The following is a 27443-nucleotide window of genomic DNA, read 5'->3' on the forward strand; positions in this document are numbered from 1 at the left end:
AATTACCCATAGAGCCTTCCATGGCCTGAGAAGAAAGCTATGGAATAGCGTGAGGACTGAAGCTCTGAGGTGCATATTCTAGGTGACATATGGAGATAGGAGCAATGAAGAGCGTGGTGGGAGCTCTGAGCCCTGGATGTTTTTTTCCCTTCTACCTTCATGGTGGGGAAGGGACAGGGCAAAGCAGAGGCCCCCTGTTTCATGTCTCTGCTACTTTGCTCTTGATTATCAGTGAAACAAGGGAGAAAAAGGAGGGAAAGTCCACAGATATAGAAATTACTTGAAAACAGAGTATAAATCAAAAAGCTCAGGTGAAGACCTGGTTTCCCCTTACCAGTTTTGGGACTTAAAAAGTCCATGAGCCTCAGATGTGTCATCTGTTATATTGGGAAAATACTACCTAACCTGATGGCAGTGTTCTTAGTATTGAATGGCCTACACTAGGTGCTCATTAAATGTCTGCTGAGTCTAAATCAGCACTGAAGCTACAGCAGGGATGGGTCAGAAGGAGCAGTACTGTGAGGAACTCAAGCGTGAAGAACACACGCGTGGCAACCATATGGGATGATTGCCTATTCAAAGCACGAACAACAGCATGAAAGCCCTGTCAGCTTGATATGTGAATGAAAGCAGCCAAAGCTGAAAGAAACACCGTTTATGATTTACTTGGCCCTCTCTGAAGGTGTTTCCCCTCAGAGGAGGTATTTACATTGTTGCTTCCTTGTGTGGAAAGGAATACCAAATGCTAGGCATTTGTGAGCAAACCATACAAAATATTATGTTCCTATATTAAAAGGGGAAAAAAATATGATAGCAAAACAGTCTTAAATTGGATCACTTGAATCTTGGTGATAAAATATTGACAGTGTATTTTAATTTCTCTCATTGCTTGTTTAAGGTTAAAACAAATATTCTTAATTAAATAGCCATATCTTCATAACATGCAATTGAAAATCAAATCTTTGAAACAGGCTCTTGATACTAAACTGTATAACTGAAAATCACTGTACACTATCCACTGTTATGATTCCTAGAAACAAGTTGGGACACGTTTTATATACCATGGAAAGCAGGAAAAAGTGTTTTTAAATTGTTTATTTATTTATAGGTGTTCATTATATATTATATATTACATTATGTAATAACTATGTAATATGTATTTATATTGTTGCAATTATTACGTTTTCTGGAAACATTTGTTTGCTAGCTATCAGCTAGACTAACCTACTTTTGCTTATTCTTTTCCTTACTCCCCCCGCCCGCTTAATCCTCAAATATTCACTTTTATTTGTGTTTGGGAAAGAGGAATTTATTTTTATTTTGTGGTTAGTGTAGTATTGCAGAATGTAGTATGCTGTGAGACTTAAAGTACTTCTGGTCAAAAACCTCTTGTTTCCCCAAATTCCCACAACTTGCACTTATCTCTCTGAAATTAACAGGAATCAACACCTTATTTTTGTGATGAAATTCACTTTGATTATCTTACTAGAGGCTACTCATACGTGCCTATGGCCTCACTCAGATAAGTATAGATCTTTAAGAGTAGATTCCTGGGCCTGAGTCCTTGTAACAGGATCATGAATGGTTGGTTGTTTTTCATTATTTACTAAGATTATTTTCTATACAAAAAGTAATAATGTACATGGTTTAATTGTTTTAAGCAGTGTCAGAAGGTATAGAATGAAAAGTAATTCTCTCTCCTTTTCCAGACTTTCAGTCATTTTCCCAGAGGCAAACATGTTTTTCATAAATATACATTCAGAAATTCTGTACTCTTAACTAGCACATACTTGAATATATGTAGCATGTTTAATATAAATGGGATAATGTTACACATACTTATGTCTTGCTCTAAAATCTTGGTTATTGGGGTGCATTTCATTTTGAAACACACACCATTGTGGTACAATTTACCATAAAATTTACCAATTGTAAGTGTATACTACAGTAACTTTTGCTAAAATGATATAGTTGTGTAACAATCACCATAATCCTTAGAACATCTATCATCCCAAGTTCCCCTAGACCCAGATAATCATTAATATGCTTTCTGAACAATTTTGCATTTGTAGAAATTTTTTTGTAAATGCAATCATACAGTATGTAGTATTTTACTTAGAATAATGCTGTTGAGATTTACCCATGATGGTGTATATATGATTATTTTGTTTCTTTTTATTGCTGAATAGTTTTCCATTGCAGGATATATTGCTTTTTTTTAATCCATTCACCAGTGGATGGACATATGAGTTGGTTTCAGTTTGGGGTATTTATGAGTAATGTTGCTATGAACATTTGGATAAAAGGGTTTGTGTGCATATATGTTTTCATTTTTCTTGGTTATATGAGTGATACTGCTGGGTTATATGACAAGTACTGGGGTGCCAAAAAAATGTACACACATTTTAAGAGATGTTCACACTTTGGTCAACGTTGCTCAAGCAATAGTTTGCTGTAATGAGAAGTGTCTGGATACTGATGGTAACCACTTTGAGCACCTCTTGTAATTTCAGGAGTCAAACGTGACTTGTATTCATCTTTTATTATCGGTACATATTAATACAGTTTTTTTCCTTTCTTAAAATGTGTATGCATTTTTTTTAGCACCCTCTGTATGTATTTAAAGTAAGAAATTCCCAGAATGTTTTCCAAAATGGTTGTATCATTGTGTATTCCCACTAGCAAGGTGTGAGATTTCCAGTTTCTGCCCATTTTTGCCTTCTCTTGTATCATCAGTCTTTTTGATTATAGCAATTCTAGTAGGTATATAGTGATACTTTTTGTGATTTTAATTTATTTTTCTCTAATCTTTTCATGTGTTTATTAATATTCATATATCTTCTTTGGTGGCATGTCTACTCGATATATTGCCCATTTGTATATTTATTAGGCTGTTTGTCTTATTAAGTTATAAAAGTTTTGTAATACATTCTGAATACAAATTCTTTATAAGATATATGATTTGCAAATATTTTCTCCTGTTCTGAGGCTTCTCTTCATTTTCTTAAAGGTGCCTTTTGAAGCAACAAAGTTTTACATTTTAATGAAGTCCAATTTATCTTTTTAGTATGTTGCTGGATTCTGTTTCCTTATATTTTGCTAAATTTCGTACCCCTTTGGGGGAGATTATCTGTAGTTTCTGGTTTAGTGTCAGGATAATACTGGCCTCATACAATGTGTTGGAGAATATTCCCTCTCCATCTACTTTCTAAAAGAGTCTGTGTAGGATTGATATTTCTTCTTTAAAAGTTTGATAGAATTCACCAGTGAAGCCATCTGCTATGGGCATTTATTTGTAGAATAATTTTTATTCACTGATGACATTTCTTTTTTGTGTGTGTGTGTTTTTTTTTGAGTTAGGTCTATTCCAATTTTATATTTCTTCTTGAGTTGGTTTTGGTAATTTATGTATTTTTAGGAATTTTTACAATTTATCTAAGTTGTGAAATTTGTTAGCATAAAGTTTTTAACAAAATTATATAAAATTCTATTTTGAGAACCAACTTTTGGATTCATTGATTTTTGGTTTTCCATTTCAATGTTTTCCATATTGATCTTTATAATACCTCCTCTTCTGCTTACTTTGTGTTTGATTTACTTTGATTCTCTGTCTTCTTGAAGTGTAAGCATATATTAATGATTCTAGTTCTCTCTTTCTAATGAAATAATTTAAAGGTATAAATTTCACTGTAAGCACTTCTTTAGCTGAATTCCATAAATTTTTATATATTGTATTTTCCTCTTCATTCAGTTCAAGATATTTTCTTATTTCCCTTGTGATTTCTTCTCTGACCCATAGGTTACTTAGAAATGTGTTGTTTGTTTGTAAAACTTTTGGGATTTCCCAATTCTTTTCTGTTGGATTCTAATAATTTCTCTATATAGGAGAGTATGTTTTATATAATTTCAATCCTCTTAAACGTGTTGATACCTGTTGTATGACCTAGGGCCTTGCCTTTTTTAACTTAGCAATTTTTCTTGGAGGGCTTGATATATTAGTTCAGAATATGCCTATATCTCATTATTTTTAATAATTTGCTTAATCAGATACCCACTAATGGATATTTTGGTTGCTTTTATTCTTTTTCTATTGTAAAGAATGATGTATCTTTGTACAGCTATCTATCTCTGCATAAAAGAGGTGGTGTATAGCATAAATTCATTCTTTTTTTTACCAAATATTTCTTTAATGCCTACAATATACTAGGCATATTTGGGCATTTGAGCTATGGCAATAAAGAAAGCCAACACATCATTTTTCAGGGGGTTGATGTTCCATTAGAGAGAGACAAATAAAAAATAAATGCCAACATAAATATGTCCTTTATTTGTTACATATTCCTATCCCCCTGGAGTTTATTCTTGAATACAAATTTTATAACCAGTTGCTTTACTGAGTTACCTTATTGTTTCTCATATTTTTTTCAATTCAATTCATGGGCTTTGGGGGCATGCAATCATGCCACCTACAAATAACAGTCACTTTGTCTCTCCCTTCTATTTGCATACTCCAATTTGTCTTATCTAATATATTTGACTATTTTTTCTTGAACATTGGTGATTAATAGTGGAGATTGTGGAAATGTCTATCTTCTTCCTGGCTTAAATGGAAACCATCTCATTTTACACAGTTAAACACAATACTGGCTTTTTATTTGACATGAATATTTACTATGTTAAGGAAATATCCCTCAATTTCTATTTCATTAGAATTCTTTGTCAAAAATGGATAATGGATTTTATCAAAAGCCAAAAAAGGTATCTATGGAGATGATCATTATTTTCTCCTTTGACTGATCACTTTGATGAATTGCATTAAGAGACTTATTATCAGAGTATTGAATTATCCTTTCATTCCTGGAATAAACTATATTATGCTTATAACGTGCTCCTATATTTTATTTTTGTATATAATTTTGCATCAACATTAATAAATGAGATTGGTCTCAAGTTTTCTTTTTCAGGTTTTTAAAAAAATATTTTTATTAAAAAATATAGCTAACATACAATATTATATTAGTTTGAGGGGTACACCATAACTGTTCAACATTTACATACCTAAAGAAGTGATCACCGTAAGTCCAGCACCCATCTGACACTGTACCACGCTATCACAATATTACTGACTATATTCCCTATGCTTTACTTTACATCCCCATGACTAGTTTGTAACGACCAATTTGTACTTCTTAATCCCTTCACCTATTTCACCTTTCACGGGGGTGTTGGAGGGTCTCCCAACCGCCCTCCCATCTATCAACCCGATATAGTACCCATCTGACACGATACATCATTACTACTATATTATTGACTATATTTTTTATGTTATACCCTGCATCCCTAGGACTACTTTGTAACAACCAATTTTTTCTACATAATCCCTTCCCATTTTTCATCAACTCCTCCTCCCATCTGGCAACCATCAGAATGTTTTCTGTATCTATGAGTGTGTTTCTATTTTGTTTATTTTTTTCTTTAGATTTCACATACAAATGAAATCACATTTCATCTGTCTTTCTCTGTCTAACATACTCCACTCAGCACGGTACCCTCGAGGTCCATCCATGCTGCCTCACATGGCAAGAACCTGTTCCCTTCCATGGCCAAGCAACATTCCATTGTATATACGAGTATGTACCACCTCCTCTTTATCCATTCTTCCATTGACAGACACCCAGGCTGTCTCCACAACTTGGCCATTGTAAACAATGCTGCAATGAACATATGGATGCACATGTACTCTTGAAGTAGCATTTTGGGTTTCTTCAGATAAATATCCAGTAGTGGTATTACTGGGTCCTTCTTTGTCTATTGTTATAGCCTTTGTTTTAAAATCTGTATTGTCTGGCATAAATAGTGCTACCCCAGCTTCTCTTTTTTTTTTCCAGTTCCATTTTCATGAAATAACTTTTTCCATCAGTCTTTGTGTGTCTTTTGATCGGAAGTGAGTCTCTTGCAGGCCAGCGTATGTAAGGGTCTTGTTTGTTTATCCATTCAGCCACCCTATGTTTTTGATTGGAGTATTTAATCCATTTACATTGAAAGTAATTATTGATAGATAGAACTCTGACAATTAACTTTGCAAACTTGCCTCTGTGCGCTTACATTGGCAGCACTGTACAAACAGCTTGGTAAAGTTTCATAACGTTGGTATATCAGTGTCTCACAGCTGTATTCGTGTTGACGTGTGCTGGTGTCTTGCTGAGTGGTGTTCATTATTGTTGTTGAGTGTTTTTGTGCCATTATGAGAATGTCTAAGCTTGAATTAGAGCAACGAACAAACATTAAATTTCTTATTAAACTTGGCAAGAGTGGAAGTGAAATCAGGGACATGTTAGTCCTAGTTTATGGGGATAATGCCAGGAAGAAAATGACAGTGTACAAATGGATTAAACATTTTTCTGAGGGGAGAGAACATGTCACTGATGAAGAAAGGTCAGGGTGGCCAGTAATGAGCAGAACTGACAAAAACATTGCAAAAAGTCGTCGAATTGTGCATCAAAATTGTCAGCTGACTATGCGAAGCATAGCAGACCAAGTAAACACCGACAGAGAAACAGGAAAATCTTAACTGAAAATCTTGGCATGAGAAAGGTGTGTGCAAAAATGGTCCCAAAGGAGCTCACCAATGAACAAAAGCAAAGGAAGTTTTTAGCCAGTAAACAAAAAACTGTTGGAATACCCTCCCTACTCACCTGACCTGGCCCCTAATGACCCAAAGATAAAGAAAATGTTGAAAGGAAGACATTTTGATGACATTCACGACATCAAGGGTAATATGATGACAGCTCTGATGGCCATTCCAGAAAAAGAGTTCCAAAATTGCTTTGAAGGGTGGACTAGGCTCTGGCATCGGTGCATAGCTTCCCAGGAGGATGCTTCAAAGATGCATCACTTCAAAGATGACTGTAGTGATATTCAGCAGTGAGGTATGTAGCACTTTTTCTAGGATGAGTTTGCAAATTTAACTGTCAGATCTCGTATGTAGTTATTGCCATTTTATTATTCATATTTTTGATTTTTTTTTTATCATCTTAAAGAAGTCCCTCTCACATTCTTTGTAATTCTGGTTTGGTGATGGTGAACTCCAGCTTTTTCTTGTCTGGGAAGCTCTTTATCTGTCCTTTGATTTTAAATGATAAACTTGCTGGGTAGAATAATATTGGCTGTAGGTCCTTGCTTTTTATAACATTAAATATTTCATGCCAATCTCTTCTAGCCTGCAAAGTTTCTGTTAAGAAATCAACTGACAGTCTTATGAAAGTCCTTTATAAGTTATTAGTTGCCCTTCTTTTGCTGCTTTTAGGATTCTCTTTATCTTTAACCTTTGCCATTTAATTATGATGTGTGGACCTGTTTGGGCTCATCTTGTTTGGGACTTTCTGTGCTCACTGGACGTGTGTGTCTATTTCCTTCACCAAGTTAGGAAGTTTTCAGTCATCATTTCTTCAAATAGGTTCTCAATCCCTTGCTTTCTCTCTTCCTCTTTTTCTGGTACTCCTATGATGCAAATATTGTTATGCTTGATGTTGTGCCAGAGACCCCTTAAACTGTCCTCATTTTCTTTAATTCTTTTTATCTTTTGTTGTTCCCATTAGGTATTTTCTGCTACCTTGTCTTCCAAATGCTGATTCAATCCTCTCCTTCATCTAGTCTACTGGTGATTCCTTCTAGTGCATCTTCATTTCAGTTATTTTATTCTTCACTTCTGACTTTTTTTTTTAATGGTTTCTACGTCCTTTTTTTAGGTTTCCTATCTCTTTGTGGAAGTTCTTAAGTGCCTTGAACATCCTTATAACCATTGTCTTGAACTTTGTATCTGGTAAGTTGCTTGCCTCCATTTTGTTCAGTTCTTTTTCTGGAGTTTTCTCCTATTCTTTCATTTGGGACATATTTCTTTGTTTCCTCATTTTGGCTGCCTCTTTGTGTTTGTTTCTATGTGTTAGGTAGGGCTTCTACACCTCCCAGTCTTGCCAGGTAGCCTTATGTAGTAAGTGCCCTGTGTGACCCAGTGGCACAGTCTCCCTGGTTACCTGCTCAGGGTGCTCCAGGAGTGTCCCTTGTGTGGGTTGTGAGTGTGCCCTCCTGTTATAGTTGAGCCTTGATTGCTAATAACATATGAGTGGGTGGGATTGACCCTCAGGCTGACTGGCTGTGGAGTTGGCCATATCCACAGCTTATGGGCTACTGTGCAGGGGGCTTACCACACAGAGCTGGATTCACCCCATTAGGCTCTGGTGCCTGTTGAGACCACCGTTTAGGCATACCATCTGTGGAGCTAATTGGTCTAAAGCCAACCTCCAAGTATGTTGGTTCTGGGAGCTCTTGGGAGGAGCTCTGGTGCAGGCCCAGGTCACCCACTGCCTATGAGCAGCGGGGACTAGCTGGTAAGAGCTACAAAGTGATCCACACTTGGTCACTGCCTGTGCTGGACCTAGAAGCACAGGTGAGAGGCTACACTATGAACCGAGGATGGCTACCACCAGTACTGGGTCTGGGGTAGTTCAGAAAAAAAGGCAGGACACATCGAGGCCTGCTACCGGTTGTGGCTCCTGTAAGGTTCAGCTGCTTATAAAGCCTCATGCAGTATGAAGTTGGGTGTGAGAGGGTCTCATTGAGTCACCAGGGTGGAGCAAGCAGAGCTCACCAGACCAATTCAGGTTCAGATTTGGCCCAGGGGGTGGAAGAGGGCTCAACAGAAGAAAGATGGTGCCCACCTGCCAGCTGTACAGGAAGAAGACCCCCACACAGGGAAAATGGCAACTATCTTCCAGCCCTCATCTGCAGCCACACATCTCAGTGTGTCCCCTGACGTACCCCACAAGTTACTGTCCCTCCACTGGAGCCCAGGGTAATTCCTGCAAGGGAGTCTCTGCAGGCCCTGTAAGAGGATTTCTGGGTTTCCTACAGCCTTCTGTCCCACGCTGATGACGGGAATACCCACTGTTTTTCACAGTCAGATGTTGTGGGGGGCTCCTCTTCCCGGCACCAGTATGCCGGGTTGGGGTACCTTGCTTCTCTGTGGGGAACCTCTGTGATTTAGATATCACTCCAAATTTTCATCCTCCACATGGAGGTTTGGGGCCAACCCCTTTCACATCTCCACCCCTTCTACCAGTCTCAATGTGGCTTCTTCTTTATGTCCTTAGTTGTAAAACTTGTGTTCAGCTAGACTTCAGATCATTCTCCAGATTGATTTTTCTATAATTCAGTTGTAATTTTCATGTGTTCATGGTATGAGATAATCACAGCATTTATCTACCCCACCATCTTGGATAATCTCGCCTCTCAGGGTTTTTTTTTTTACTGTCAGATTTTACTATTGAAGTTATAACAAGTTTCATAAAAGCAATCAATTAGTTTTCTTCTCTCTCTTCTCTAAAATAAATTAAGTAACACTGAAATTATCTGTCCTTGAAGGTATAACATAATACACCTTTGAAATTATCTAGTTCTGATGGTTGGGTTGGGTTTTTCGTTTGGGTTGCTGGGAAAGAGATACCTTTTTACAACCTTCTCAATTTCTTCCATAATAATTAATCATCTTAGAGTTTCTGTCTTGCCTGATCTCAGTCTCTATAATTTATATTATCCTAAGAAATTTTCTCTCTTAGTCACAATTTCAGATGTATTTAAATAGAATTATATCAAGTGTTTTCTAATTTTTTTCTTTCACTTTTCACTTTACCGAAGAGTATTTCTATTATTCTCACTTCTCATTAGTGATTTTTTTTTATTAGGTTGGCTAATAGTTTTTCTATTTTAATGGCTTAAGGAACATACTAGTTTATTTATAACTAATTTTTTGGCTGATGTGCAACCTAGTATGAAATAGGGCATCGTTACACTTTCTGCTCAAAGAGGCTATTTCTGATGTCTGGAATAAAACACTTCAAAGTGATTAGTGTAATTAATCCTGTTCATGCATTCTACTCTTATTTATATCAAAATGCACCAAAGTCTTCTAATTAATTTGTGAACCTCCCATAAATTATGGTTGATTAGTATTTGGAAATTTTCCTTCATATTTCTAGAAAACATGATCTTAAATTTTTTTATTAGATCAGAATATTCCCTTCTTATGTTGACAATACAATAATTAACTAATATCAGTAATGCACATGTTCTCTTTCTTTTACATTCAAACAGAATTCAAAGTATTTGAGAGGCAGCATAGACTATATCAGAGCTGTGTTTGAGGGCAAAAGCATAAAAATTATGGACACAGAGAATTGTATGTATGTAGAAAACTCCTCCTTTAAATTTTCAAAAAGCATATTATGAGACAAAAACATTTATCACAAGTTTTAAACTGCACAGAGAAAATATTAAAAGCAAATATGTAAGTATTGGTATTATTATTAATAGTGCTAATATTTTTTCTAAAAAAATTGTTTAGAAATAGTTTCAAGTTTGGATAAAAATTATGAATGTGATACACAGAACACCATATACCATTGACCCATATTGCTGTTAACAGTTTGCCCCATTTGTTTAATTGTGTGTGTGTGTGTGTGTGTGTGTGTGTGTGTGTGTGTTTCTGAACCATTTAAGACTGTTACATACATCATGCCTCTTTACCTCAAATATTTTAGTATTTATTTCATGTCACTACTTGTTTGGAGAACTATTTAATCAGCCAGTTAGTTAAAGTTGTAAAAGATACTTTTAAAGAACTTTGAATTTAAAAACTACCATTACCACCACAGCAACAAAAGCCTTAAGAAATCATCAAAAGAGATTTTACCTAAAAAAAGAGAGTCACTATTCTCCAAGATCTGATACAAGAATATTTTTGAGAGAGAGAATAGCACTGGTTATTTGAAAAGAGTGCTATCCAGAGAGATTCAGTGAAAGTCAAAGTGGGTATTCCACAATCAGTATTATGTAATCCAATGTTCTACTAGATGTCAGCAGAAAAGAACATATATGACACAGCAAACCAAATAACAAATCCACATGATGAGTTGTGAATAACCATGGAGTAATGGCTGCTGTATTAACAAATATGGCCTGACGTCTCAGAGACTTAGCACAATAAAACTCTATTTCCCATTCTTCTGGTTCCTGGTGAATGTGTTCCTGGATAGCAGATTTCCTGAGCAACTGTATTCTACACAGTGGCTCAGGGAACCAGGCTCCTCTTGGATGGATCTCCATAACCTAGGGCCTTGGAGTCCCCACTGGGTCCACTCTAACTAGCTGGAAGATAAAATGTGAACAAAAGAGTAGAGGATCAAGCAAGAGGCTTAGGGGTCAGCCCTGGGAGAGGTGTGCATTGCTTCCTTTCACATTCCACTAGCCAGAACTCAGGTCTAGGTTCTATTAACCACAAGAGGCTGGGAAATGTAATATTCCTATGTGCCCAGAAATAAGGGAATGGTTTAGCGGTCACTCATGTAGTAGATACTCTACCTTTGATATGTCTTATATGACTACTGATTATGTCAAAGCATGAGATGAAATCTTTTTATAATATGATAATGTGATTTATTTTAGAATTTTGAGGCACTCTCAAGCTATTGGTATGCATTTTAAAATTCACAGGGTCTCCTCACATTTCACTTCTCAACTCAACTTTCTTGGATAAAGAAACCAGGACTAAGAGTTAAGTAATTGGCCCAAGTTCAATGAATGTGTGTCTTGGCACAGTGATGGGCAATTTATGGTTCCCCAGATATAAGAAATAAGAAATGTGAATCAATATCAATGACAAAGTACCCCATCCTAAGCATGGAAAATGCCATCTATCTCACAAGACGTATGCCAAATGGGGAAATTGATGAATGATGACCCTTAAAGTGAGAGAGACAGGCTACTGGAAATACTCATAGAGTTGTCGCACCACTTAGAAGTAGCAGAAACATAATTCAAATCTGTGACTTCTGATGGCAATATCAGTGAGTTTTACATTATATCCGTTTTCCCAAATATTATGGAAAGAAAGCTTTCATGGCTTCTGCTTGGACATATAGGATTTATTCATCCATTTGCATTCACTTAGGTTTACTGTGAATTTACTGTGCTCAGCTCTGGTCTAGGTGCTGGAAGTAATATAGTAGTCAACAAAGCCCTGCCTAGAAAGCTTATCTCCTAGAGGGAAATTAGATAATGAACAAAGAAATACATCTTGGAGATGAGAAGAAAGGAAACTGAGAAACAGGGTAAAAGAAAGAAGAGTGATGGGCATGGAAGATAGTTCTCTTATAAAAATAGTCAGGAAAGACATCTGTGCAGAGAGCTAAGAAAAGTAAGGGAGCACACTGTGTGGATATTCAGGGGTGAGCATTTCAGGCTAAAGGAAGGCCCCAAGGCAGGACTGTGCTTGATGTAGACAAATAACAGCAAGAGCTAAGACTCTCGTGGCTGAGGCTGAATGGGAAAGAGATGAAATGGTAGAGGTCAGAGAGATTGCTGGAGCTGCAGAGAGGCAGTAATGTAGAGTCTTATGTAACCATAGGCCACAGAGAGACTTGAGATTTTACTTTTGAGTAAGATGGGAAGTCTTCGGAGTTTTTGAACAGAGGAATGATATGATATAACATTTTAAATGCCTCCCTGAGTCTGCTGTGTGGAGAATAAACTGTTAGCAGGCAAGGCTGAAAATACGCAGACAAGTGAGTGGGCTTTCACAGCAATCCAAGTGAGAGATGAAGAGAGATTGGAGAAGGATGGTAGAAGTGGAGGCAGTGGAAATGGATTCTGAATGTACTTCAAAGAGCTGCAGGATTTGCTGATGGATGGGATGTGTGGGCTATAAGAGAAAAAGAGGAATCCAAGACTGCAAAGTTTTTGAGGTAAGCAACTAGAAGAACAGAGTTGCTATGTACTGTTATGACAAATATGATGGAAGGAAATGGTCAAGGGGGACTTGAGGTTAGAATCAAGAGTCCAGTTTGGGACATGTGAAGCTTGAGATACTTTTTAGCTCTCCAAATGGAGATGGCTGGTGTGTGGATAGTATTTGAAGCTGGAGATTGAATGAGAACAACTAGGGAGTGAGTGTAAATAAAGAAGAGAAACATTCTGAGGACTGAGGACTGGGGCCCTCCAATTGTAGTGGTCAGAAAGAGTGATCAACAAAAGGCTAGGGAAGCATGACTTGAAGGAGGACAAGAAAGAGAGAGGGATACTGGTAGCCTTACACGAAAATGTTTCAAGATGGAAGGTGTGAATAATTGTGTCGAGTGCTGAATAAGAGAAGACTGAGAATTTAACGTTGGATTTGGCAACAGGATCAAATATTTTGAGTTAATGTGATCATTCAAGTCAATTGAAAATAGCACTCCATTTTTTTTTTTATTTGGTTTACTAATTGGGGAGAAGTCAACATCAGTGTTTTGGTTACTTGAAAACAAAACTTTTATATATTAATCTGTAGAGTTCATTTATTTGCACATACTATGATATATATATATATATATATATATATATATATATATATATATATACACATATATTTTTTTTTCTGAAGAGAGAAAGTATACTTGTCCTTCCGTAAGTACTCTAAATTATCTTTATTTTCTGCCATTCAGCTCATATGAGATCAGCTTTTTAACCAGAAGAATGGACATTCCTATCTGTGCTAATGTCTAAGTTAGTGAAACGTTCCGTGGTAGGTTATACTTCAAACATTTTTTCGCTTAGGGGTTGTGAGGGGGGAAGTGGCATCCATTTTATCAAGGAGATTCTTGGAGACAGTGACTTTTTCAAGTCTCTATCATAAAGTTCAAGTACCATAAAAATAAAAAATGTAAAACTGCAGGTTATCTTTACAAAGAGTACCTCACCCCATCCCACACACATCAGTTAAAAAATCAGGTTAATATATCAATTATTTTATTTAAAAATATATCTGTTGGCCATTTCTAAATATAAATGGGAAAATGTGTAAAAGTAAGTGTTTTATAGATGGTAAACACAGTATACATGTAACAAGATATGACTTAATTATTGATTTTTTAATTAACCTTTTATTTGCCCCACTTACTAATTTGAGGACACCTTAAGTGCAAAAAAAAAAAAGTGGACATGTTAAGATTTACATTGCCACAGTCACCAGTGTAAATATCAATAATTGCTCTAGTGGAGATATGCAGAAATGCCTATTTAGAGAAACTACTGGTTTTTCGAATACTGGCTGATTTCCCTCAAAAACAAGGATTGCATTTTGTTTATCACTTCTTTACCTTGGCATGAATACTTGTTAAATTATTTTATTCCGTTATTTAATTCTGACATTAGGAAAGGAAGGAGAGTCACACACACACACACACACACACCCGAAAAAGAGAAATTCAGGAAGATGCATGTGTGAGTCAAATAATACAGCTAAGTGTACAAACATGAGCGAAATTATGTTTCTACTGATATTCTTCTGTCTGGGCTTTTAAAGCAACCTTAGAATCTTTCCTTTCTGTTTGGTCATGTACCAAATAATTGCCTAAGTTGTCTTTCTTCTTCTTATTTGTTCATTCCACAAATGTCCAGGCTCTGTTCTAAATATGGGGACATCCAGTGAACAAAGTTAAGTCCTTGTTCTTATGGAGCTTACTTTAAATGTAATGAGCAATAACAGATTAGTCCTGTAAGTTAATCTACCAACTGCGCTCATTATATGGCTGTAAAACCTGCCATTCAACAATGTTTTCACTTAAAAAAAAATATGCAGTCTTAGACGGAAAACTCATTGAACTGCATACCAGGGGTCTGGTATATATGCTAGTAATTCACATGGCTACTTTGAGCCACTTAAGTTCTCTGGCCACCAGCTCTGTAATACTCTGTAATATCCATGTCATCTCAAAAACTCTACATTTGTGGGGACAGAGCCCCAAAAAGCAGTTTCCAGGCTCTCGGCCTCACGTAGAAAGGTGCTGGCTCATTCATGGCTAATAGCTCACTGGTTACAGCTGACAGCCAACTAGCCACAGCTGCTGGCCATTTGATCACAGTCGACTGTAAATGGCCATCGACTGTGATCAAATGGCCAGCAGCTGTGGCTAGTTGGCCGTCAGCTGTAACCAGTGAGCCATTAGCCATGAATATAACTGCCGTGGCTAGGCTAGCAAAAAGAAAGAAGGGGGAGCTAGCAAGAAGATGGTGGCTGAGTCTGCAAGCGGCACAGTGAGGGTTGAGAATTGTGTTGCTCCTGGTTCCTGTGTCTCCAACCCAGCCGCCAGCGAGAGTATAGTGGTGTGACTCCCCTACCTATGGCTCCGTGGGTGTTCCTTTTTGGCCTCACCATGTCCTGCGTTCTTATGTGGGGAGTGGGAGCGGAGACCCCGCCGGACATCCCTGCATGACACATGGCGAAGTCGGCAGGATCCCCTGCACGACACATGGCGCAGCGAGCAGGGTACGGTGCCGGCCAAAGCTCTCCGAAGGGCGGTGGAGCAGTTTGTGCCTATGAACAGTCAGTTGCAGGAAGACCAGGAGGAGCAGCTGCCTGAGAGCTGGACCCCGTGGAGGGGTGGGAAGACATGGACGGTTCCCCAACCAGCAAAGCTGGAGAAAGCGAAGGTCCTTGTAGCCCAGTGGGCTGGGAAGTGCTTGCTGAGGCAGCCCAGATGCAGGACTTGTAGTCCCAGGAGGAAAGGCTTGCTGAGTCGTCCGTGGGAGCTGAGGGTGAGGTCAACGTCATCCCTCACCCCCAGGACAGCCCTGGCAATGACTATGGACTATGGGGAATTGCCTTCCATCCCTAATTTAATGGACAGCTTGACTGTTTGGGAACATACCACCCTGTAGTGGAACTGGGGGATGTTTGCTTTTGTGTCTTGACCGGCCGCCATTGAGAATATGTAAGCACCTTGACTGTGAGCCGCTGTTGTTCCAGCACGGTACCCTGAGAGGCCCAGAGAGAGTGGCAATGCTCTGAGAAACCCTGGCTGTGCCCGGGGAGACTAGTGGTACCCTAAGAAGTCCAGGAAGTCTGGCTGTGCCCAGAAGTACTGGTGGTGCCCTGAGAAACCCTGGCTGTGTCCGGGGAGACTAATGTACCCTAAGAAGTCCAGGAAGTCTGGCTGTGCCCAGAAGTACTGGTGGTGCCCTGAGAAACCCTGGCTGTGCCCGGGGAGACTAGTGGTACCCTAAGAAGTCCAGGAAGTCTGGCTGTGCCCAGAAGTACTGGTGGTGCCCTGAGAAACCCTGGCTGTGCCCGGGGAGACTAGTGGTACCCTAAGAAGTCCAGGAAGTCTGGCTGTGCCCAGAAGTACTGGTGGTGCCCTGAGAAACCCTGGCTGTGACCAGAGAGCTTGGCTGTGTCCAGGAAATAGCATTCACCTCCAGGCTCCTCGCACAGGGCCCCTCGCGGAAGACGCTTGTCGCATAGATTGTGAGGCAAGACCCTGTAGGGGTGGAGTGTGGGGACAGAGCCCCAAAAAGCAGTTTCCAGGCTCTCGGCCTCACATAGAAAGGTGCTGGCTCAGGTAGTAAATGGCCATCGACTGTGATCAAATGGCCAGCAGCTGTGGCTAGTTGGCCGTCAGCTGTAACCAGTGAGCCATTAGCCATGAATATAACTGCCATGGCTAGGCTAGTAGCAAAAAGAAAGAAGGGGGAGCTAGCAAGAAGATGGTGGCTGAGCCTGCAAGCGGCACAGTGAGGGTTGAGAATTGTGTTGCTCCTGGTTCCTGTGTCTCCAACCCAGCCGCCAGTGAGAGTATAGTAGTGTGACTCCCCTACCTATGGTTCCGTGGGTGTTCCTTTTTGGCCTCACCATGTCCTGCGTTCTTATGTGGGGAGTGGGAGCTGAGACCCCGCCGGACATCCCGCACGACAACATTTCTTAATGTTTCTGAATTATGAGTTTATTAAGTTATTGTACATTCATTAGTTGGGGACCCACTAAGAAGAAAGGAGTTATAAAGAGTAGTTTGTTTTCCCTGTATTACTATGTACATATTTCCTGCAGCTTCTAATCCACAATGGTAATTTCCTTGAACTAAGAACCCAAAAGTTTACTAACCATAAACAGAACTTGGCAGTAGCAGAATTTGGGATTTCAAGAAATGTCAGCGGGAAGAAGGAAAGAGGCAATGATGATTCTAGCCAACAATTCAGAAGCTACAGGAAGATGACCCAAATTTATATTACATAAAATAGGTTCAATCAATTCATGCAAATTATTTTTATGTGGTGGGAGAGAATCCTGTGTGTTTTCATTAAGACTTTTTTTAAAAGTTATGAACTCAAGTCTAAAAATGAGCAGTATACAATAAATTTACTAAGTAATTTTCAAATTCCCCTGGTTCTAGAAATTTTAAAACTTAAGTAGCCAAAACAAAACAAACAAGCAAACAAAAAAGCAGTCACATTTCTCACTATCTGCCACTCTAGTGTAAAAAAATATATTTAGGAAATTAGTCTGGTCATGTCAAAAATGTGCTCTGCTTCCAGAGTGTTAGTTGCTTATGCCTGAGAGCAGAAAGTTAAGTAGGCTGAGTGTAATTAAAGTTACATGCAAGAGAATCCAGATGGTAAACTCAGAAAATCTGGCCATGAAGACTTGAATCCCAGCACCTACAGGTAGGCCCTTACTTGTTGAATAAATGGATGAAATCACTTACAGCATTATCTTGCTATAAAACATTATAAAGTCATGCTCATTTTTTCATATTACAGAATATGAAACCATAGATTTTTAATGAATATAAATTCTATAAAAAGTGCAATGAAAATAATCACAGTTATTATACCATATTAATATAAGTTATGCTAATTGCCCTAAAAATTCAGGAAAATATATTGTTTCGCTTCTCCTAATTACCATTATTTCACTATGTGTGGTACCTTTATGGGGAATTTTGTAGTACATTAGATAAATCAGTTTTACATTTCCAGGAGAATGAATTTTAATGAGCATTATAATGCATTTAGTTCAGGAACAGTTTTATGTTACAAAGCATCTTCTACTGGTAGATTGCAAAAAGTTGCATCAAAGTGACACTTCCACTTAAAATTTGGAATAAAACTTAGTGAGGGCAGCATAGATAAATCCATTTCAGTTATATTGCGATAAATTTGGGATGAATACGACATTTCAGCTATATATTTTTTTTCATATGTTAACAAACTACCCAAACCACATATGCCAGCAATCTAAAGTGAGTTTGGGAGCCTGCTAAATCCCACATAGAATACCTTATCACTTGCCTTATAAATCCCCACTCTGATATAAAGAAAATCAAAAATAAAAGTAAAATGCATTAAATACATAATAATGATCATTAAAATACATTCATTAGCTTCACATTTGGCTGAAGCTGAAGCTAATCCAATATCCATTATCCCAAGTGCTTATGGATAAGTTTTACTCCCTCATGCTTCGGAAACAAGCTTTTATCTGGACCCATCTTTTCTTCTTTCCCTCTGAATTCAAAGGAAAACTTGTAGGTACTGTACTCAAAGATATCAACTTCACCTTGCTCTGGAAGGAAGCACTCAGGGACTGCTTCATCAGTATTCTCTTTTTTTATTTTAATAATTGTTTTTCAGTTATTAAGTTGATATAGAATATTATATTAGTTTCAGGTGTACAACATAGTGTTTAGATATTTATATAACTTACAAAGTGATCACCTTGATTGATCTAGTGCTCACCTGGCACTATGCATAGTTGTTGCAATATTATTGACTATATTCCCTGTGCTGTACTTGACATCCCCATGAATATTTTGTACTTACCAATTTGTACTTCTTAATGCCTTCACCTTTTTTACCTATCCCCCTAACTCCTCTCCCATCTGGAAACCATCAAAATGTTTTCTGTATCTATGATTTTGTTTTATTTGTTCATTTCTTTTGTTCTTGAGATTCCACATATAAGTGAAATCAAATCGTATTTGTCTTTGTCTGACTCATTTCACTTAGCATAATACCCTGCGAGTCCAACCATGTTGTTGCAGATGGCAACATTTCATTCATTTTTATGGCTGAGTAATATTCCATTGTATATAGGTACCTCTTCTTATTTTTTTTGCAACTCATCCTTTGATGGACCCAGATTGTCTCCATATCTTGGCTACTGTAAATAATGTTGCAATGAACATAAGAATGCACATGTCCCTTCAAAGTAGTGTTTTGGTTTTCTTTGGATAAATATCCAGAAGTGGAATTACTGGGTCGTTCTTTATCTCTTGTTATAGTCTTTGTTTTAAAGTCTATTTTATCTAGTATAAGTATTGCTACCCCAGATTTTTTGTTTGTTTTTATTTTCATAAAGTATCTTTTTTTCTCTTTTTTTCTTTCTGTAAGTATGTGCTTTTCAATCTGAAATGAGTCTCTTGTAGGCAGTATATGTAAGGGTCTTGTTTTCTTATCCACTCAGCTACCCTATGTCTTTGGTTGGACCATTTAATCTACTTACATTTAAAATAATTGCTGACAGATATGTAGTTATTGCCATTTTTTTATTCACATTTTTTGAAATCTTTTTTTCTTCTTAAAGTGGTCGCTTTAACAGTTATTGTAATACTGGTTTAGTGGTGATGATCTCCTTTAGGTTTTTCTTGTCTGGGAAGCTCTTTATCTATCCTTCGATTCTAAATAATAGTTTTGCTGGAGAGAGTAATCTTGGATGTTGGTCCTTACTTTTCATCTCATTGAATATTTCAAGCCAGTCCCTTCTGGCATGCAAACTTCCTGTTGAGAAGTCAGCTAGCAGTCTTATGGGAGTCCCCTTGTAAGAAACTAGTTGTCTTTCTCTTACTACTTTTAGGATTCTCTCTTTGTCTTTAAACTTTTTAATTATGGTGTTTTCATTGTGATGTGTCTTGGTGTGGGTCTCTTTGGATTCACCTTATTTGGAATTCACTGCATTTCGTGGACTTGTATGTCTATTTCCTTTGCCAGGTTAGGGAAGTTTTCTGTCATTATTTCTTTATATAGGTTTTCAATTCCTTGTCTTTCTTCTCCTTCTGGTAACCCTATGATATGAATGTTGGTACACTTGATGTTGTCCCAGGGGCCCCTTAAACTGTCTTCATTTTTTTAGATTCTTTGTTCTTTCTGGGTGTTCTGATTGGGTGTTTTCCCACAACCTTGCTTCGAAATCAGTGAGTCAATCCTCTGCTTCACCTAATCTACTGCTGATTTCCTCTAATGTGTTCATTTCAGTTACTGTATTCTTCATTCTGACGGATTCTTTTTTGTTTTCTAGCTCCACTTTTATGTTTCCTATCTCTTTGTTGAAGTTCTCACTGAAATCATTGAGCATCCTTATAACCAGTGTTTTGAATTCTGTATCTGGTAGGTTGCTTGTCTTCATTTTGTTTAGTTCTTTTTCTGGAGCTTTGTTCTGTTCTTTCCTTTGGGACATGTTTCTTTGTCTCCCCACTTTGGCTGCCTCCCTGTGTTTCTATGTATTAAGCAGAATTGCTATGTCACTGGTCTTAGTAGTGTGACCTTATGTAGTAGGTGTCCTGTGGGGCTCAATAATACAATATCCCTGGTCATCTGAGCTGGATGCTGCAGGTGTGTCCTCTGTGTGGATTGTGTGTGCCCTCCTATTGTAGTCAAAACTTGGTTGCTGTTTGCATGTCAATGGGAAGGATTGACCCTCAGGCTGATTTGTTGTGAGGACTGGCCATGACTACAGTGGAGGAGCTGTTGTACAAGGGCTGACCATTGTATAGAGCAGGATTTGTTTAGTAGGGCTCTGTTCATTGCCCAGTCTTCCCTTTGGTTGTGTAATCTGTGGAGGGGCCTTGTGTGCTCCAGCATGGTCCCAAGCTGGCCACCAGACATGCTAGCACCAGGGCCTCCTGGGAGGGTCCCCACCACAGGCCAAGTTCAACTGCAGCCCATGTTCTGCCCAGGGCCACCTGGCATGAGCCGGAAAATGATCCTCAGATGGCCACTATCCACGCTGGGCTTGGAGGTACCTGTCAGAGGCTAAGCTGGGACCGTGGCTTGCTGTCACTAGTGCCAGGCTTGGGACTGCTTAGCAAGAAATATAGGATATGCTAAGGCCAGATGCTTCTTGTTTTAGGTTTATGAATTTTTGAGAGATTTTAGGAAAGTCCATAGGATGAGCCAACACTGGCATTTGTATGGAAAAGCCACTGGAAGTGGCTTGAGTGAGCCCACAAGTTGGGTGGGCGGGGTCTCAGAGAATCACCAAGACAGGGTGAACGGTGTTAGCTGGGTTGATGGAGACTCAGACATGGTGGCCACCTGTGTCTGCATGCTGGATTGAGGGAGGGCTCAACAAAGGAATGATGGCTTCTGACAGCACTTCTGTGTGGAAGGCAGCCCTCACCCTGAGGCGAGACAATTCAGTTCCTCTCCATATACCCCTGTAACTTTTCGAGCTGCTGCCCCAGCGCTGGAACACAGAGCGAGTGAATCATCAATGAGTAAATCTGTGCTCGGGTCCTTTAAGAAGAACATCTAGGACTCCAGCTGTCCTCTGTCTCAATAAGCCATAATCTCTGCTGGTTTCACAGCCAGAAGTTGGGGGTACTTTTCTTCCCAGTACTGGAGCCCTGATGTGGGGCTGGGACCCCTCACTCCTCAGGGGGTGACCTCCACAACCAAGATACACATCCCAATTTTTAACCACCACATGTGTGTGTGGACCCAGCCCTATCCGCATCTCTGCCCCTCCTTCCAGCCTGGACGTGGCTGCTTCTGTATGTCCTTAGTTATAGGAACTCTGTTCAGCTACATTTTTGTCAATTCTCAATGGCAGTGGTTTTGTAGTTTAGTTGTTCTTTTGATATACTCATGATAGGAAGCAAGCACAGTATTTATCTACTCTACCATCTTGACTAGAAGTTTCATCAGTATCATCTTTATCATGGGCATTATTAAAAGCTCTTTTTCTTTGGGCACCTTTTCCTTAGCCTGTAAACCTGCTGGAATTTATCTCATATTTTAAGAATCTTTTCTTGATTCTGCATTACCCTCCAGCCATGGCTCTTTCTCTTTTCTTTTGTTCTCAGACAACTTTTTTGAAATATTATCCATGTATGGTACCTACATGTATCTCACTTTATTCCATAAATCATTTAACACCATTATTCTTGGAGGAATTGGATTTACTTAACATCTGCTCTTTCTACCTTGCACCTTTCAACCTACTGCTATCTAGTTTCTGTCCATATCACACTATGGAAAATGTTCTCTCTGATGTTAACAATGACTTCCTATTTGTAAAATAACATTTCTCATTTCTTCTAGAATCTCCTCCCTTGGCTTCCAGAACACCAATCTCATCTAGCAGCCTTCTAGTTCTCTGTTTCTTCTCAGATTTTTTTAATGAACTCTATTTTTTTGTCCATTCCTGAAAAATTGAGATTGCCCAGATTTTGTTGCTTGTAAACTTCTTGTTTTGTGACTCTATAGTCTTACCACCACTACCATGGCCACCTACATCATAGTGTTGACTATTATGGTTTTATTTTATCTCTTAATACCCTTTTGTGCTTCTTCATGGCCTCTAAAGAACCAAGACAAACTCTTTTACATCCAAATCCTTCATTAACTGGTTTATACCAACCTCTTTAGACTCATGTCACATCCTTCATTCCACAAATATTCACTGAGCATCTACCATGTTTCAAGTACAATTTGAAGTTCTATAATACAGAGTGAACAAAACAGATTAAATGTCTCTGCCTTCATGGAACTTACGTTTTCCTAGCAAAACACAACTCTTGTTTTATTCTTCATTGTCATAGCAAATTATTTTTTCTCATATGAATAATCTCTTCTCTTCCATATTTTTTGGTAAACTCTCATTTGCCCTTGAGAAGTCAATTAAGATGTTACTTCCTCTAGTAAGACTCTTCTAGCATCCCTCATTTTTCTACAAAATCCAACAAATAGTCTTGTCATTTCTTCATGTCAAGATTTTCTGGTAAGTCATAGCATTGGAGTTGCCACTTTCCCCATTCAGAATTTGTCAAGGAAATCAAAGAAGACACATTGGACCTTTCAGAGTGAAAGATCCCTGACCCTTTAATAAACTTTAAATGGACTGCTAGCCCACTAAGTCATCAGTGGATTTCTGATTAAGAGTCCACACAACAATTTTCTTGTATTGTTGAGAGGACAATTTATTGCTCTAAACAGCAATGCTCACATCTATTGTGCAAAAAGAATAAATTTAGTATACTATTCTTATGTATTAAAACTATGCTATTAGTCTAATTATAATACAGTTCTAAAAATTAGTTACAAATCCAGCAACACAATCACACTTTACTTTCAACTTCTAATTGTCCATAAACTAAGGATCACCCTTTTAACAGAAGATACAAGCAAGATTACATTACTTTTACATCTATACCTTTCAACATTTAGCAAAACAAGTAGTGTTTAGCTATTTGCTCTTGTCAAAAAAGCCTATTGAATTCATGAGTTTGCTTGCCAATTTTGTTTGAAGTTGCATCCTACCTTAAAAATATATGATTTCTTTCTCCCTTTTTTTTCTCCTATGTGGATTTTCTCTTGTGGATCACCTTCCAGTGATGGTCCTTGCCTGAAGTCTCTCTAATCCTCTCCCACTCCAATGGGTATTTGTAACTTTACAGGGTCATCTTCAGGTTATATTATGAAAAAGACCTCAGGAATAGAGTTTGAAATAAAATTCTTTTTAAAATTGTATTTATAAAAACTGTATTGCAGGCTCAAGGGAGACAAGTGCTTATTAGTCAGTGGCTGGACTTACCACACTCTGCTTTCAACATAAGCCAAATTACAGGCTTTCCTCAGCCTGAGGACCTTGAAAATTTGTTGTGTGTTCAGCAAAGGATCAGGGAAAGGAGACCTTGCTATACCTTCAGGGGAGTGGAAGGAGGGAGGACTTCATTATCAGAAGCTAGTAAACTTGAGGAAGACTATTTGAACAGAATGCCAGTATCAGTGGAAGAAGTCACCATATTTGTCCAGTAAACGTTTAAGTGTATCATAAAAGTGTTACAGTGCTTGTCTGTTCTTAGTTGTAATTTTAACTTTAAGAATGTATTATTTGAATTTCTGTTTGTTATTAAGACTGCTTTTCTTCATCAGTTGTTGCAACAACTGGGTTTTTAACTGGCCTTTAGTGCCCAGGGGCCAGGTATGCCAAAGCATCCTGTTTTGAGAGACAGGCACACACGTCCAAAAAAGTTGCATCCAAAATTCCAAGAAATAGTGTCTTCATTGAAGAATATTCTAACTCCCATAACAGAACAGGGATCTTCTGTATGCTTTTTGCCCTGGTTTCTTTTCTTTCTGCCTCTGACAAAGCCTACTACCTTTTCAGGTAACCTCATAGCAGCACCTTGTGCCTCCAGTTTGGTTGAGGACTGCCATCCTCATTACCTGTGAGACCAGGTGATTTTGCATCCTACCTCTGATCTACTGAATCACAATTTGCATTTTAATAACATCTCCCAGGTAATTCATATTCAAATTAAAGTTTACATATTCATACATGCAGTTTTGTCCATGGAATGGTTGATCCTGCCCTAGTGACAGAATCTCCTAATTTAATAGAAGAGATTTACACCAAATTCATAAGACCTCCCCTAAGGTGTCTAAGAAAGCTTACTTCAACAAATGGCTCTAAACTGCAGGAGTTTGTGAAAATCAGTTAATGATACACTGAAAAACTGCCGGGGGAAGGTGCTGAAGGAAACAGTGAGCAAGTAAACTTCAGAGACAGCCAGGCACCTGGAGAGAAAGTCATGTTTCCAGGGTTTTCTCAGAAATAAAAAGATGCCCAGAATCTAAGGGGGCATTAAAAGAAGGGATCAGCGGCCTCCCAATTGTTACTCTTTTTTTTCCCCCCACAGAAAAATGAATTACCCAAGCCGTCCATGAAAGTTTCAGTGAATGTGACCCTATTTGATATTTTTTGCTTGAGAGCCTAGAATTTAAATCTACTCCTTCAGAAATTTGGGGAGTTATTTATTAAAAACAGTAATCAGAGTGATAGATAGGAAATGTGAACTTTAGTTCACACATGTAATGTAAAAGTTATGTATAAATTGCATATTTGCTAAAAAGTACTAGCAAAAGAAATTTTTAAAAACTTATATTCACTTCTCGTAAAATGCCTAAACATTAATTCTAACAAGGAAATAAAGCATTGTTCCGGAAAGTTCACAAATTGTGCATATCACTCTTGCCCTTTAAAATATTATATTATGCTATAAAAATGGCTCTACACACCACACATAGATAGACTGTAAATTGTCGTTGTTATATCATAAAAGCAGCATTGTACTCTAACTCCAAAATGTCTGAAGGTGTTTTAATTTCATTCAAAACAGCATTCTCAAGCATTAGGGAGAAGTTATCTGCTCTCCCTCTCAGGCATAAGGAGACGAGCACAGTGTTTGGCCTAATTAGTCCCGGTGTTATTCCCTAGAGCCATACTTGAAGATGTGCTTTAACTTGGAAAATTAATAAGGAGGAAAAAAAAAAAAATGAATGTTAATGTTATGTTAATTCAAGTATATGCAGTTTCCTAGCCCTTAGCATAAGCACATTAAACACAGCCACATTCAAATAATGGTGTTTCTGTGGATCACTGATTCCAGTTTAGTAGTTGTTGGTGGATGCCTTAGCCCAGAATGGCTGGGTGTCCTCTGAATCTGTCTGGAATCTCAGCTGTCATCTGACGTCCTTGTCCAGGCTTCCTGTTTAATGAAGTCTGCAGTGGCCCCTGTGGATGTCCCCTCTTTGGGTGGAGGTCTTGTAAGATAGGTTTATTCTTAAGAAGGTTGCTGTGTGATGGTGTTACTGGTGCAGGAGTCCATGCCCCTCTCGGGGTAGAAATCGAGAGAATGGGCAAAACAGTTTGCAGAGAGTGAGGTTTATTAAAGCGAAAACTGGATGCACCAATAAAGCACACTCTGGAGAATGGATGTGGCTCCCTGAAGTCTATGGGCATAGTGTTTTTATGGGCCCTGGGGTTAGGGACTGGGTTAGTTTCCCTGGAATGGGGAGGGAAGTTCCGAGAATTAGATTGCTGCCCTCTTTTTGGTCTTGTGTGGGCCTCTCTGGATCTGCCATGGCACTGGTGGATGTGTTAGTTAGTAGGATAATGCGGGCAGATCACCCAGAGGACAACTCCTCTAACAGGTGTGATTTGGGGGAACTTTCATAAATCTTATTACATCTTTTTTGCAGTTACCATGCCAACCATTCTACTTTCTTCTCGGTGGGAAAGTATGACTCGAGGTTTCTTCCCCATTAGCAGGTTTTGGCAACATGACTACCAACCATATTCTGGTGGCTACGTGACTGTCCACCACATTGTCCCTTCCTATGAGGAACCCAGCTCACTGGTTCCCAAATAAACATTATCATAAAAGGGAAGGGTGCTCCCTTCTCCTTGGCGAGGGTGATCTGGAGCTGCCCAGGGCAGGCTCAGCATCCTGGGGAGACAAGAGGGATCCCGGCACAGTGCCACACCCCAGCACTGGCTTCTTTGACATGAGGCTAAGTGCATTTGTCCAGAGCCTGTACAACCCAGCTTCTGGTTTCTTCCCCAGCTGGGGTGAAGAAAAGAAAAGCCACCAAAGCCTGGTTTCCTTTTAATGTGATGGCTTTGGGAGGTAACTCAGTACCGTGGTGAGGAGCACGGATCCTGAGCTCAAATCTGAATCCTGACTTGACCTGTGTGCTCTTGGCCATGTTCCTTGAGATATTCAAAACTTAGTTTCCTCACCTGTAAAATGTAGCTACGTGCTGTAAGAATTAAACAAGAAAACCCGTGCAACGCGCTTATCACAGCGCCGGACACAAAGGATACTCCATAAATCTTGGCTAGTGGTAGAAGTGAGAGTTGAGCCCCTTTTGTTCCCTGGCATACTCCTTTCCTGTAGAGTTTGGGAATGATTTGCAAAATGCAGGTGATGATGTTCTATGGATCCGAAACTACCGAATATTCTGCTCAGATGGGTCATATTCCAGCCTCAATGGACTCGCATTGGTCAGAGTGGCCCTATGGGCACAGCATTCCACATGGCCCTTCTTCCTAGAGGGTGCTTTCCTTATAATCCAGTGTGTTAGGTAAATGAGTTTATAGCGAAAATACATTTTATCTGCCCTTCAGAATTGTTTGCTCCTAGTACAATAAATAATCTCTCCTGAGTTTGCCGTGGATAACGAAGGCTTCAGCTCCAGAGGCTTTCATTTAAGACAGAAACATAAAGATTGTTTCTTTTTACATTTTAGTCTTGTACAGTATTTTTAATAAGAAATGTGAGTTTCTTTCCTTCCCCAAGAATACGTTTCTATTTTTACTGAGTTTAAGTTAAAATACATTTGCCACATCTATTGATATTCTGAATAACATATATTTTAAATGCAAACACTCCGAATTCCCAGGTCTTAATTTTTCTGCATCTGAACAGATTCTAAAATGCTGATTAAAAGCATGGAGTCCCTGTTGTTGATGTTCCCCCCTTAGGTTGTAAGTCTCATAAACTAGATTCCTGATA

At 38.6% G+C, this 27443-nt stretch overlaps 1 protein-coding gene across 4 annotated transcripts in view; it reads left to right on the forward strand.

Annotated features, from left to right (window-relative positions):
- Positions 1–27443, forward strand: part of MAGI2 (membrane associated guanylate kinase, WW and PDZ domain containing 2) — a 1312199-nt gene that overhangs the window by 1086840 nt on the left and 197916 nt on the right. The gene's annotated exons all lie outside the window — the stretch shown is intronic.

This window comes from Rhinolophus ferrumequinum, chromosome 20, assembly GCF_004115265.2.
Source record: "Rhinolophus ferrumequinum isolate MPI-CBG mRhiFer1 chromosome 20, mRhiFer1_v1.p, whole genome shotgun sequence".
Lineage (NCBI taxonomy): Eukaryota > Metazoa > Chordata > Mammalia > Chiroptera > Rhinolophidae > Rhinolophus > Rhinolophus ferrumequinum.